General features: G+C 42.0%; 1 long non-coding RNA gene across 1 annotated transcript; it reads left to right on the top strand.

Annotated features, from left to right (window-relative positions):
• Positions 1–374: 374 nt before the first annotated feature.
• Positions 375–3,805, top strand: LOC138920068 (uncharacterized). Its single transcript, XR_011430711.1, has 2 exons — positions 375–578; positions 1,789–3,805. It is a non-coding gene; the product is annotated as an uncharacterized lncRNA (long non-coding RNA).
• Positions 3,806–13,150: the final 9,345 nt, after the last annotated feature.

Here is a 13,150-nt window from a genome sequence, read left to right as displayed (position 1 = left end):
ATGGCTGCATGTAGGGTCAATTTTGTATTTTCCCAAATTTGTAAATAAATAGTCACCATGCCTCATGCGTGTTCTAAGTAGCAGCTAGTGTACACTGTGGTCTCTCAGTTATTTTAACTAATGGTTATTTTTATTGAATTAATGAATATTTTTTAATTTCTCAGTTTTAATTTCTAAAAAATACTCTTTAGCGTTCTCAATAACTTTTAGATATGATAAGTACTTTATATGGATATTTCTTATTTCACATTTTTCTCAGTGTTTTGGAAGAAGCACAATTATAAAATTTGATGATGACGTGGAGTTGAAAAGAATACCGGTGCTCCATAAATCAATCCAGGCTGTAGACTAGTGTACGTTCTGATCTAATCTGACTGTTCTGGGTGACAGGGAGCTCTCCCTCTGGCTCACTGCCCCGTGTCCTGGCGTCATGTGGAATCTATAAAGGCAGTAGCTCCAAGCACATTGCACAGAGGGCCCTTACTCCATTAAACCACCACCTGCTCCCCAGCCCATCCCTTCAGCCATGAAGCTTCTGCTCCTGGTCTTTGCAGCCCTTGGATTCCTGGTGACTCCAGGTAACTTTGACGGAGGAGGGGAAATGAGAGCTGGGGCTAGGAACACTAGCAGATCTGGTGACTCTGGTGACAGATAAGCCAGGTTGGGATAAGGCAGGACTCACCCTAGAGCCTTAAGGTAGTGATCTCCCAACATCCCCCTTTGGCCCCGATACCCCAGACCCAGCCACCACCCTATCAGCCTTGTACAAAAAAACAGTCTCCCAAACTTCTTTCCTGTTCTGAAACCAGAGTCAGCCTCAACCTGGTCCAAAATACCTTCGTCTCACTGTATGTGAGCTCCCTATATCTAAGCTCCTAAGACACGGAGAAGGCGTCTTTCTTCACCGTTTTCATCTTTTGAGATCAGCCCGGGTTAGTGCCCAGAGGAGAGACTGAGCCTGGGAGGAAGAGACGTGAGGGTCCTTCCCCCACGCCCAACAGGAGCCTCCAGGCAGGGCCCTGAAACGTCTTGGAGGGCAAGTTCACACAGGATGGCAAACCAGGTGCTCGGCTCACAGCCTGGGCGAGCAGAGAATGAAGAGCGACAGAGAAGGAAACCAGAGAGCCAGGCCCCGGGTGTGAAGAAAGCCAGAGGAGGAGGGTGCTCACAGACCCTGTGGTGTGAGTGATGGCCGATGCAGAGTGCTGAGAGGCAGCCCTCGCATTTGACCAGAAGCTGGTCCCTGTGGCTGGGGAGTGTAGGAATGCAGAAATACCTTGTCAGGAGCAACCATTATCTGCCTTTTAATGCTTTGGGGAAATGATTTGACTTTTCTTATTTAAAAAAAATTTTTTTTTGCCCTGGGTTGACTGATGTTTACAGCTTTATATTCCCTGAGAACAAATGAGGCGGAAACACTATAAATGGGGAGGCTGTGGGGTGAGTAAGAATAGCTCCAATTCCCCCTTTCCAGTGTTCCTGCTCTTCCCTGCCGGTGAAGACCTGGCTCCCCACTCCTAGTTTTCACCCATACATTCCGCGGTATAACTACAGCGAAAGGAGAGGCCTTAGCTAGCTGCAAAGATACACGTACTGGCAGAGGAAGAGCTCTTCAGAGTTCCCAGAGACTGTCAATCAAGAGAGATTCTGCCTTCACGGTCCTTCCCAAGTCTCATTTGCCCGAAAGCTCAAGCGCACATCTCACAATAAAAAAGCCAAACGCTCCCGTCTGGCAGTCCACGTGCTGCTTCTAACCTTGACTTCTTGGTCTTTTCCTCTCCCTCACAGCCAGTGGAGGCTGGACAGGTTGTACAGGTAATCTCCCGGGCCACTGTAAGGTGCAGTGCAGCTCCCTGGAAAGAGCGATGTTCATGTGTGACAGGTACAGACCTTGCTGTGTCAGAGACTCCTCAATACCAGTGCCACCACCTGTCCGTAAGAACCTATGCAGAAAAAAAACAAAAAGTGCAAACAGGAAGCAAGGAGTGATTACAACACCACAACCACAACCATAACCACAACCACAACCACCTCTGACAACTAAAAGCATTGTCACCTCCCCATAAATTGCTGGGGCTTCCTCCTTCAGGGGCTTCGATTGATGACCGACCTCAAAGCTCCTGTCTTCTAGATTACTCTGTCTTCCACTTAATAAATCATTTGGAGTTTGTGTCTATCCTACAGGAATGACTGCCATGTGGACTTATCCATGGGGCATGTATCAGGTAGGGTCCTCCACAAGCTGATGCCAATACAGACTAAGACGTGAAAAGATTTATTGATGGAGGAAGGTGAGAGCCAGCGGGAGCAGGCAGGAGGGGCCTTCAGACTTCAGAGTGGTCTGACACCTGTAAAAGGAGAGAGAGGCAGAAGGAGGAGGGGATAGGAGGAGTGAGAGACTGCAGATCTAAGACAGTCTTAGCCATGAGCCTGGGGATGGGGAGGCCAGAAGAAACAATTGCCTCTCAGAGGAGCACCACCCAGGGCAGGGATGGCCCGACAGTGGTATCCCACTGAGTTCAGTCATTGGCTGGAAGCAGCCCCTGGAGAACACGGCCTTGGGGTGAATGCCACTGTAGATGTGGAAGTGTGGCAGCTAGAGGCTGTCCACCAATTCCATCCTCGCAGCAGTTTCTCTCGAAGGGAGATCTGAGTGGTACACCCCCATGGCTGCCACAGAGCATATGGAGGGAGAGAAAGGAGCTCAAAGTATATGTTTGATCAGCCAGGTAGATTGAGTGATGAGATATTCATTTACTCATTTGTGTAACAAAATGGACATTGGATCCAACATTGATAATACTCTCGGAAAGCAAGCTGCAACGATGCCAGTGACTCGTGTGTGCCCACCCACAGTATAAAATTGGCGTAACCCTATTGGAAAGCCAAGTGAAAAGGAGTACAAAGAGACAGAATTTCTATTTGTTTAATCCAGTTGACATGACTTCTGGGAATCTACCCACTGTAAGTTATTCAAAAGAAGCAAAAAGTTATGGGCACCAAGGTGTTCAATGCAATGTTATTGAAAGTGGCAAGAAAATGGGAAAACTCTAAATGATGAAATATTATATACTAACGAAATGTATAATTATGGACAAATGGAAATGCTTATAGAATAATGGTACATCCTAATACCATCATTCAAAATATCATTTATACTATGGTGGCTGTTATGTCAAAATTGTCTCTTCAAACGATGCAATGAAACTCATGAAAATTGTGACTTTTTTATTTGATCGGAAAGTACAATCATGCATAAATTTCCTCTTACAGGTTGACGTCCATTAATTTTGTATGATATTTATGTGACAGGTACCAAATTCCACCTGAGGAAAACAAACCAGAATACTCAGGCCTAAACAATTCAAAGCCATCCTGGAAATGAGCTAACCATATCAAAAGAATTTAAATACCAATTTCCTACCTCATATCTTACGCCAAATTTAATTCCAGATGATTTAATCATGACAGTGTGAAAAATAAAGTATTACAAGATTATATAGTTAAACACCAAATTTGGGAGCAAGGAAGTTCTAACTAAGGATGCCAAGAAAGGCAAAACTCATGTAAGAATAAACTGGTTATATAGCATAAAATAATAAGCATCTGTATGTCAAAAGATATCATTTGGAAATATATTTGTACTATTGCCTATATCAATAGTTTACTTCTTTTAATGTATGGGTACTATTCCATTGGATGAATAGAACACAATTTGTGTATCTGCTGATTTGTTGGTAGACAAGTGGGTTGTTCCCAGTTTGGAGTTACGACAAATAAAGCTTCTAGAAACATTCGTGTACAAGTCTTTGTATGGACCTGTGCTTTCATTTCTCTCAGATAAATACCTAGAAGTGGAATGGCTTGATCACATGTTTAACTTTTTAAGAAAATACCAAATTGGTTTCCAAGATGGCTGTGTCGTTATACGTTCCCCCAGCAGCATATATGAAAGTTCCCATTGCTTGTCACCCTCACCAACATTTGGTATGCTCAGTCTTTTTCATTTTAACCATTTCAGTAGGTGAGTAGTGGTATCTCCTTGTGGTTCTAATTTCCTCAATAACTAAGTACCCAAAAAGTGTTTTCTGTATGATTCCGTTTATATGAAATTCTAGCAAATTCAAAGTAAGCTCTAATGACAGAAAACAGATGTGTGGTTGCCTGGGGCTGTGAGGGTGGGTGGCGGGGACTGGAGGGATGGTTGCAAAGGGGCGTGAGCACACTGTGGGGGTGATGCATATGTTCATTGTCTTGATTGTCGTGACAGCTCAGCAGGGGTACATATAAGTCAAAAACTTATCAAATTGTGCACTTCAAATGTGTGCAGTTTATTGTATGTCAATTTTACCCCAAAAAAAAGCTACTAAGGGGCTGGCCCGTGGCCAAGGGGTTAAGTTCACGCCTTCGGCTTTGGCGGCCCAGGATTTCACTGGTTCGGATCCTGGGCGCGGACATAGCACAGCTCATCAGGCCATGCTGAGGCAGCATCCACAGGCCACAGCCAGAAGGACCCACAACTAAAATATACAACTATGTACTGGGGGGACTTGAGGAGAAAAAGCAGGGGAAAGAAAAGCTACCAAAATAAAATAAATCTCAAAATGAAACAGAAAAATTAAAGTATCATAAATAAAGACAAATGACAAACTGAGACACAAATGGTAGTGTGGATACTCTAAAAACATAACAATTTGACATAAAGTAACAAGGAAAACATGAAGCCCTAGTGGAAAATGGATGTGATATGAACTAGCAACGTAACTGCTAAAATGGCAAAAAACAAAACAAAACCCTGTCTTCCTTGTAATCAAATAAACATAAATTAAAACCACAAGGAGATCTTGTTTTTTATCTATCGAGATGTCAGAGATTCGAAAGATTTGCAAACCCAAGTTTGACAAGGTATAAATAGAAACAACTCTTGTCATCAGACACTCCTCTTTAAGACAAAATAGTAAATTCTGGAAGACATTTAGCTATATTTTTCAAACACTTTAGAAATGCCGATGTTCTTTGTCTCAGAGACTCTAACTTTAGGAATGAATATATTCTGAGGAAAAAATCAGAATCCATATCAAAAAAAATGTGCAAGCGTAATGCTAACAGTACTGCTTAAAATAGGGGAAAACCAGAAACTACCCAAATGTTCAGGAATGAGCAAATTGTTAAATAAAGGAGATACATTCTTAACATGGAATGCTATACACCCCTTACAAAAGATAAGTTTAGGGCTTTCTCCAATTGTATAGAATAAATCCAATCATGTTATTAATTCAAAGAGCAATTTAAAAATCATATACATAGTTGCTCCCATTTTATAACACAAATACATGCACACACACAGACAGGAGCCCCAGATGCTGAGGTCTCGTCAACAGCTCCTATTTTTGCTTCGGGTCCTTCTCAAAGAAGGGATGTACAGTACGTCCCAAAATAGATTCAACCCACAATGCAGTCATGAGAAACAAACATTTTAGCAAAGACTGAACAGAGAGATGTGGAAGGAATTTTGCATCACCACTATACAGCAAATCTTCATAAAAATTCCCTTTAAAAATTCCAGGATTTTTCCAGTTCTTTTTCAGCCGCTGATGCCTCAGCCCGCAGGCCCTGGGTCTGGCAGTCACTCTGCTCCTCCAGTCACTCCCCTCTGATTCCCCCCCAGCCCATCTCGACCCCCCCAGCTCCTTCTATGGAGGCCATCTCGACCTCTCTCTGCTTCTCCTGTTCACATCCCTCCCTCCATAACCAGATCGGCAGATAAGAACCTTTCTTAGTATTTACTCTCTTTAAAAAATAGCGTGGGACTACAAATACTGTAAGTTATTTCTTGATCATATAAATATTGCACATTTCTGATAGCAGGAGGCCCTAAATCAATATACTAAGATATGGGATTATGGCTAGTGTTTTCTATTAATTATTTATATTTCTAATTTTTCTACTTTCTAATCTTTCTGCGGAAAACACATTCCCGAGAAAAATTGAAATTCTAGCAGAGGCACAGAAATTACAAAGCATAGCACAACTCTAACTGGCAAAACAGTTTCTGGTTTTCTAACCACTCCCCCACTCTCTGTCAAGGATTCACAAGGATCCGTGGTGCAGAGTGGCTATCAATGGCCAAAAAATATATACATTACATGTTTAGCAGTTTATTCATTGTCCTTCTGTTATTCCAAAGAATTGATTACAGAATATAACTATTTTTAAAAGTTCCATTGATATATAAAATTTAGGTAAATCGCTTCTTCAAGGCACAGTCCCTAAATTATTTGTGGTGCTGTTAGTGGCGACCCATCAGAGGATGAAACAAGATCCCCGGAAAAGATAAGACATTACAGTTCGTTCCTACCCCCTTCACCCCCAGCGCAGGGAGTTAGACAGAACAGAGAGGACACTAGAGAAGGTGCTGGAATATTTCCGCTTATAAAGATTTTCCCAGCCAGAATGTCTCTCCTAAAATTTCTCCCAGATAAACGGCCTCCAATTCTATTAGAAATCAATAAACCAAGTACAAAAAGGGAAAAAGAAAGACCTGGCGAAGTTTTACTAAACAATTAACAAACTTGAAGTCGTTCATACAGAGAGAGAACATTCTGCATGACCAGAAAAAAAACAAATATTTCTTTCAAAAACCTGTAGGAGATTCACAAAAATGAGCTAAGTTTTAGGTTGCAATCAAAATTTTAAAAAATAAAAAATTAAAAGCAGAAATTTGGGGCTGGCCCCGTGGTCAAGTGGTTGAGCTCTTGTGCTCCGCTTTGGCGGCCCAGGGTTTCTCTGGTTCGGATCCTGGGCGCGGACATGGCACAGCTCATCAAGCCATGCTGAGGTGGCGTCCCACATGTCACAACTAGAAGGACCCACAACCAAAAATACACAACTATGTACCAGGGGCTTTTTGGGAGAAAAAAAAGATTGGCAACAGTTGTTAGCCCAGGTGCCAATCTTTAAAAAAAATAAAATAAAATAATAAAAGCAGAAATTTAACACTTCACAGTCTACTCAGAGCGAAAAAAGATGAGAAATTAATATAAAGAGAAAACCATATGTCTACTGTGTAGAGAGTATGAACAAAGAAACGCTGGATTCGGGACACCAGCTGAGCTGAAAATCGTAGTAAAAGGGAGGATTGAAAGAACACATCGAAGGAAAAGACAGCTGGTTCCTTCCCCTTCACCTCCAGTGGGCCTGCCAGCCAGGCTGAGATCTCCTGGGCAGGAGATAAAAGAATTCCTTTCTGTGGTAGTCAAGGATACCAAGGGAATTCAGTGAGATGACGGAACTGTTCTGTATCTTGATTTGGGTGGTAGTTAAAACTCATACAACTGTCCACCAAAATATAGTCAATTTTTCTGTATGTTAATTTTAGAAATTAAAAAGTAAAAAATACAATACAACAATGTCACCTTGGAGGGAAAAATTTCTTCAAAATTCCAAGGAAATAGAGAACTTTTTTTTCTTTTGAGGAAGATTAGCCCTGAGCTAACTACTGCCAATCCTCCTCTTTTTGCTAAGGAAAACTGGCCCTGAGCTAACATCCATGCCCATCTTCCTCTACTTTATATGTGGGACGCCTACCACAGCATGGCTTGACAAACAGAGCCATGTCCGCGCCTGGGATCCCAGACGGCGAACCTCGGGCCATTGAAGCAGAACGTGCACACTTAACCACTGCGCCACTGAGCTGGCCCCTGGAGAACTTTAAATTTATACAAACCCGGCACTCATAAAATAAAATATTAACATAACATATTAAAATATGAATTCTCTAGAGCTGTAACCTAAACTTCCACAAATAACTTAAGTAAACAATTTTCCTATAAAAAGACTTGATGATGCTTTTCTTCTCTTTTCCTCTCTCTCATTTTACTACGTGGAACCATCTTGAAGCTTCCTGAAACAGTAATGGTGATGAGCACGTAATGGGTGAAAAGATGAAAACAGAGCTTTAAACAGGCTCAATCTCAGTAACTATTTTAAGAGGTATGTGCTGAGCTTGCTCCTATTTCTTGGCTAGTTTTTTTCCTTGAAAACAAGAAGAAGAAGAAACACAATTCTGAATCTTGTTCTCTCAAGGATAATTGTATGACAATTGTATTCGTAGCCAGGAAGGAAAGGAGAGAGGGAGGGAGGAGAGAAAGAGGAGGGAAAATATGTTAAAAGGTTGTACCATCAATCCACTTAAAGAGGAATTTTAATCAAGAAAACCAAATTGCTATTACCAAGTTGAATTGTCCTTAATATTGTATCTTTCAGTATAATCGTATTTGCAGGGGAAATTAAACTTGTGAGTTATCAAACTGCAAACTGACAGCAAGTCATGAAATTGATAAAATAATGTATTGACAGTGGCATTGTGCCCAGAAAAATGGCATGGTGGCTACTTTCAAGACATTGTTTTCAAGATATTCTTTTCTAAGGCTGAAATCCTGAGGTTTTTAAAAATAGAATGTTCATTTTCAATTTTTTTAAAAATTCATCTTACTGCCCTGGTTTTGACGCTGAAGAAAAAAGAATAAAACACCACTCCTCTAACACAGTCTATATACGGATTGATTTTTTTTTTTTAAGATTTTATTTTTTTCCTTTTTCTCCCCAAAGACTCCCGGTACATAGTTGTATGTTCTTCGTTGTGGGTCCTTCTAGTTGTGGCACGTGGGACACTGCCTCAGCGTGGTTTGATGAGCAGTGCCATGTCCGTGCCCAGGATTTGAACCAACAAAACACTGGGCCACCTGCAGCGGAGCGCGAGAACTTAACCACTCAGCCACAGGGCCAGCCCCTGATTTTTTAATTTTAGCAATTATTATCTTATTTCCAAATTTAAAAGCAAATGATAAAATGCATAAAATAATCAGACCATAAATTTTAATATTTCTCAGTGCATTAGTCTGCTCAGGCTGCCCTAACAAAATACCACAGACAGGATGGCTCCACCAGCAGAAGTAAATTTTTTCGCGGTTCTGGAAGGTAGGAGTCCCAGGTCATGGTGGGGCAGGGTGGCTTTCTGGCTCGTAGATGGCCATCTCCTCGCTACGTCCTCACACGGTGGGAGAGGGAGCTTACTCTCTGGCATCTCTTCTTCTAGGGACACGAATCCTGAAGGATCAGAGCTCCACCCTTAGGACCTCATCTAACCTTAATTACTTCCTTAGAGGTCCCATCTCCGAATAGAGTCTCGGGGGGCTTAGGGTTTCAACACATTGTCGGAGGAGGTCATTGAGAGGACCTGACTGCTGATAGACCTGAGCGCTGGACCCCAGCGATCCGAGAGGCCTCACTGCCTCCCTTGTCCTTGGAATGTATGTTCCACCCACCATTCCCACAGCCCGAGTCATGTCAAGGATACAGCATGGAGCTAATGATGCGTTGTTGAGACCGCCTGGATGGTATCGGTGGCTGAACCCTGGTAAGACCTCTGTGTAAACTTTAAGATTCTGGCCAGTGGGTACAGGGATCTAGTCATCTTGCAACCGCCCAAGACAAGCCTCTTAAATTCCCTTTCTTATTAAACCTGCCAGCTACCAACCCGGAGCGGCCGACCTCTCCTCCGTCGCTCCTTGCCCTCTGTGTAGAGGGGCCAGTTTCATATTTCATCCAGGAAATTTCCCAGTTTTCAAAGCAGCATGTGTGAATTTGGAGAGGATGCAGACATTCAGTCCATAACACTCAGTTTTAGAACTGCAATACTTAATTTTACCAATTAGTAAAAAGAAAAATACCTGTTGCTATATAGCTGTAAATGTAATTGTTTTGAGAACATGAATTTACGTATGCATTAATTCTTTTGTAACGTTGTGTTGATTGCATAATGTGAAAAATTTTGAAAATACAGACATGGCATATTTTGTTTAATTAGCTTTTCTACACTAAAGCAAAACTGTCTATATCCGTTTTTTATTTTTGAGGAAGATTAGCCCTGAGCTAACTACTGCCAATCCTCCTCTTTCTGCTGAGGAAGCCTGACCCTGAGCTAACATCGTGCCCATCTTCCTCTACTTTATATGTGGGAAACCTACCACAGCACGGTGTGCCAAGCGGTGCCATGTCCGCACCCGGGATCCGCGCCGGCAAACACCAGGCTGCCGAGAAGCGGAACGCGAGAACTTAACCACTGCGCCACCAGGCCGGCCCTGTCTATATACATTTTAATTTCCTCTGCGTTTCTGGAAAGCATCGGATCTTCCACTTCCTAAAATGACGCTTGAGGATATGTAGATATAATGTAACCTTGGGTTTCCAGGTAGGCAAAATTCTAACGTTGCCCATCCCACCCCCAAGATTCCTGTCCCCTGGCTGTTCGCTCAAACACTCCTCTGCTCGGCTGTGAAGAGGTTGTGCAGACGTAGTAATGTCTCAAGTCTGTCGGTCTTAACACACGTAGATTATTCACATGGGCCCAAGCCAACAGGGGAGCGCTTTAGAAACAGAGGTTTCTCTGGCTGCCAGCAGGAGTCGAGAGATTTGAAGCATGACAAGGGTCTGACGCATCCTTGCTGGCTCGAAGACGGAAGGGGGCCCCTGATGAGGCGTGTGGGTGGCCTCTAGAAGCTAAAAGCAGCTCCCAGGTAGCAGTCAGAAAGGAAACCGGGACTTCAGTCCTGTGTTAAGAGCTGAATTCTGTCAACAACCCGAATGAGCTTGGAAGCCGACTCTTTCCCGGAGCCCCCAAATACCAGGCAGCCCAGCGACACTTCGGTTTCAGACTCGTGATCCGCTAAGCATGGAACTTAGCCCAGCCCACCAGCACTTCCGACCCACAGAACTGTGAGCTAACAGATACTCAGTGTTTCAAGCTGCTGTTTCTGGTCATCTGTTATGCAGCAACGGCAAACTAATACAGGTTTCCAACTAAAACATGTTTTGATTTAATGAACTAATGCCTTAGAAATTGGTTCCCATACAAAATAACCAGATTACACGATAAAATCATGTGAACTAAAATTCCACTAATTTTCTGAGTAGATGTAACAGAAAAAGAATTCTCTAGTAATCTTAACATTAATATTTGCTTGGGGATGTTATATTTTCTGACATCTTTAAATGCCTTTTGAGACAATACATGATATAGAACCCATGCATATCTAAAGACTTTTTTTAATTGGAGCTTAATTCTAAAGCTATTAAATTATAAAAAGTTGAAAGAAAACGATTTACTTTCCCCTCGAGTCGTATCTGTGCAACCTTTACCAATATGTATGGTCTAAATGCAAACGCTTTGAGTTTTCCAAAATCCAGCATGCAATAGTGCATTGTCGATGTTATCTCAGTAATATGCTTAAATTAGATTTAGCTGTCTCTAATCAAGATTGTTTTCAAGTTTTAAACAATGGTACAATTTAATCATATTGTTTGAGATGACAATATAGATAATATTAAGATTAGGATGGTAATAGGATAGTAACTAAGATTTAAGATAGTGATAGAATGTTATAAGTGAAAGGAAGAATGAGAAAAATCAAAAAAGAGGGAAAAGAGTAATTGAAAAGCTTCAGTATTTGGATAATATTTTTTTAAATTGTAACCAATAGGTTGGGTATTCATTTTTTTCCAAAGGAAAATATGGCAAGCCTTTTACATGGGACAACCAGAGCCTCCTGCAGCTGCTGACTGATGATGGAATGTCATCATCTCTGTGTCTCACTCTCTCCAGCTGTGGCCTTGGTCACGGGGCAGCTGACTGCGAGACTATAGCTCCTAGAGCAGAAGGAACATGCTGCCTTTTCCCTGCTAAAGAAATGACAATGATCTTTTTCCATAGGAAAAGAGACAGAACCAGGCCAGCTGGTCATCAAAACTGGTTTCTGTCCCTCCTGGGTACACCGCTAGACCACATCTCATGGACTTCTTTGCAGTTAAGGGGGTCACGTGACTGAGTTCTAGCCAACAGAATGACGGAAGTGACTTAGACCACTTCCTGGTGACCCGTACGGTTCTCCTTTGTGATTTCCCACTCTCTTTCACGGAGCATCCTTCAGGAGGGTAGATATCCACAACGACCTCTGTAGCCACGTGTTGAAGATGGCAGGGCCTCCACCAGCTTGGGTCCCTGCAGGGCGGCATGGAGGGGGCAAACCGCTCCTCACGCTACCAACCAGGATGAACGTGAGAAGTATTAGGTTAAACGGCTGAATTTGGGAGTTTGCTATATGAGCTAATGTTACCACAACTAATACCACAAGACAAGACAAGAAATAGAGACAAAATATTTACGGTACTAACCTCTCCTCTGTTGAAGAAGAGAGGCTTCCAATAACAGTCCCTCAGATTATCCAGGTGTAACAGCAGAGAGTTACCCTGATACTCATGAGGGGCCACGCCGGTCTTCCCAGGTTACTACCTGAGCAGAGTCTGTGAGTCTAATTTGAAAGTAAAACAGCATTTGCCACAAAATTCCAAAAAAAATTTTTTTGATCTCTACACAAACAAGAGATTTTTATTTAATTGTGTATTTATGTGTAAAAATTACAAAGATTTAAGTCAGAACCCCTTACTCTGCTTTTTTTCATGGCATTTATCACCTTCTTTTTTTGAAATCACTTTATCGAGGTATAATTGACATACAAAAAGCTGTGGAGATCTACTGGCTGCCACCTGATGAGTTTGGAGATGCTTATACACCCATGAAACCATCACCTCAGTCAAGGCCATAAGTTTCTCCATCTTATTACCTTCTAACGTAGCAAATAATTTACTTAACTCGTGATGTTTACTGTCTGTTCCATATCTCCTCTTACTTAATAAACAAGCTTCCCAAGGACGGGAATCTTTCTCTGTTTTGTTCACAGAACCTAGAGTAGAGTCTTGCAAATAGTAAATGTTTGTTGAATGAATGAATGAATGAATGAATACCTTCTCCTAACTGTAATATCCATATACAAAAGACTTCACTGTTTCTAAATGTTGGACCTTTTCTCACTTGCCTCATAAAATTAAGGTATAAATCCCCACAATGACAGTACCTGCTATCTGTGAGAATATGAGTGATAGCTAGACAACCAAGGATAAACATCGTGGTCACATCCTGAAGATGATGCCAACCAAAATTCTCCAGCAAAATAGCTTACATCCACACAATTACATCAGAGAAAAAGTTCAGATCCATGTCAGGGACCGGTAGATTATTAGGCAGACAAGGAAA

The sequence above is a fragment of the Equus caballus genome, chromosome 22, assembly GCF_041296265.1.
Source record: "Equus caballus isolate H_3958 breed thoroughbred chromosome 22, TB-T2T, whole genome shotgun sequence".
Lineage (NCBI taxonomy): Eukaryota > Metazoa > Chordata > Mammalia > Perissodactyla > Equidae > Equus > Equus caballus.
Note: the sequence above shows the minus strand (reverse complement) of the source record. Positions and strands in the feature narration are given on the sequence as shown.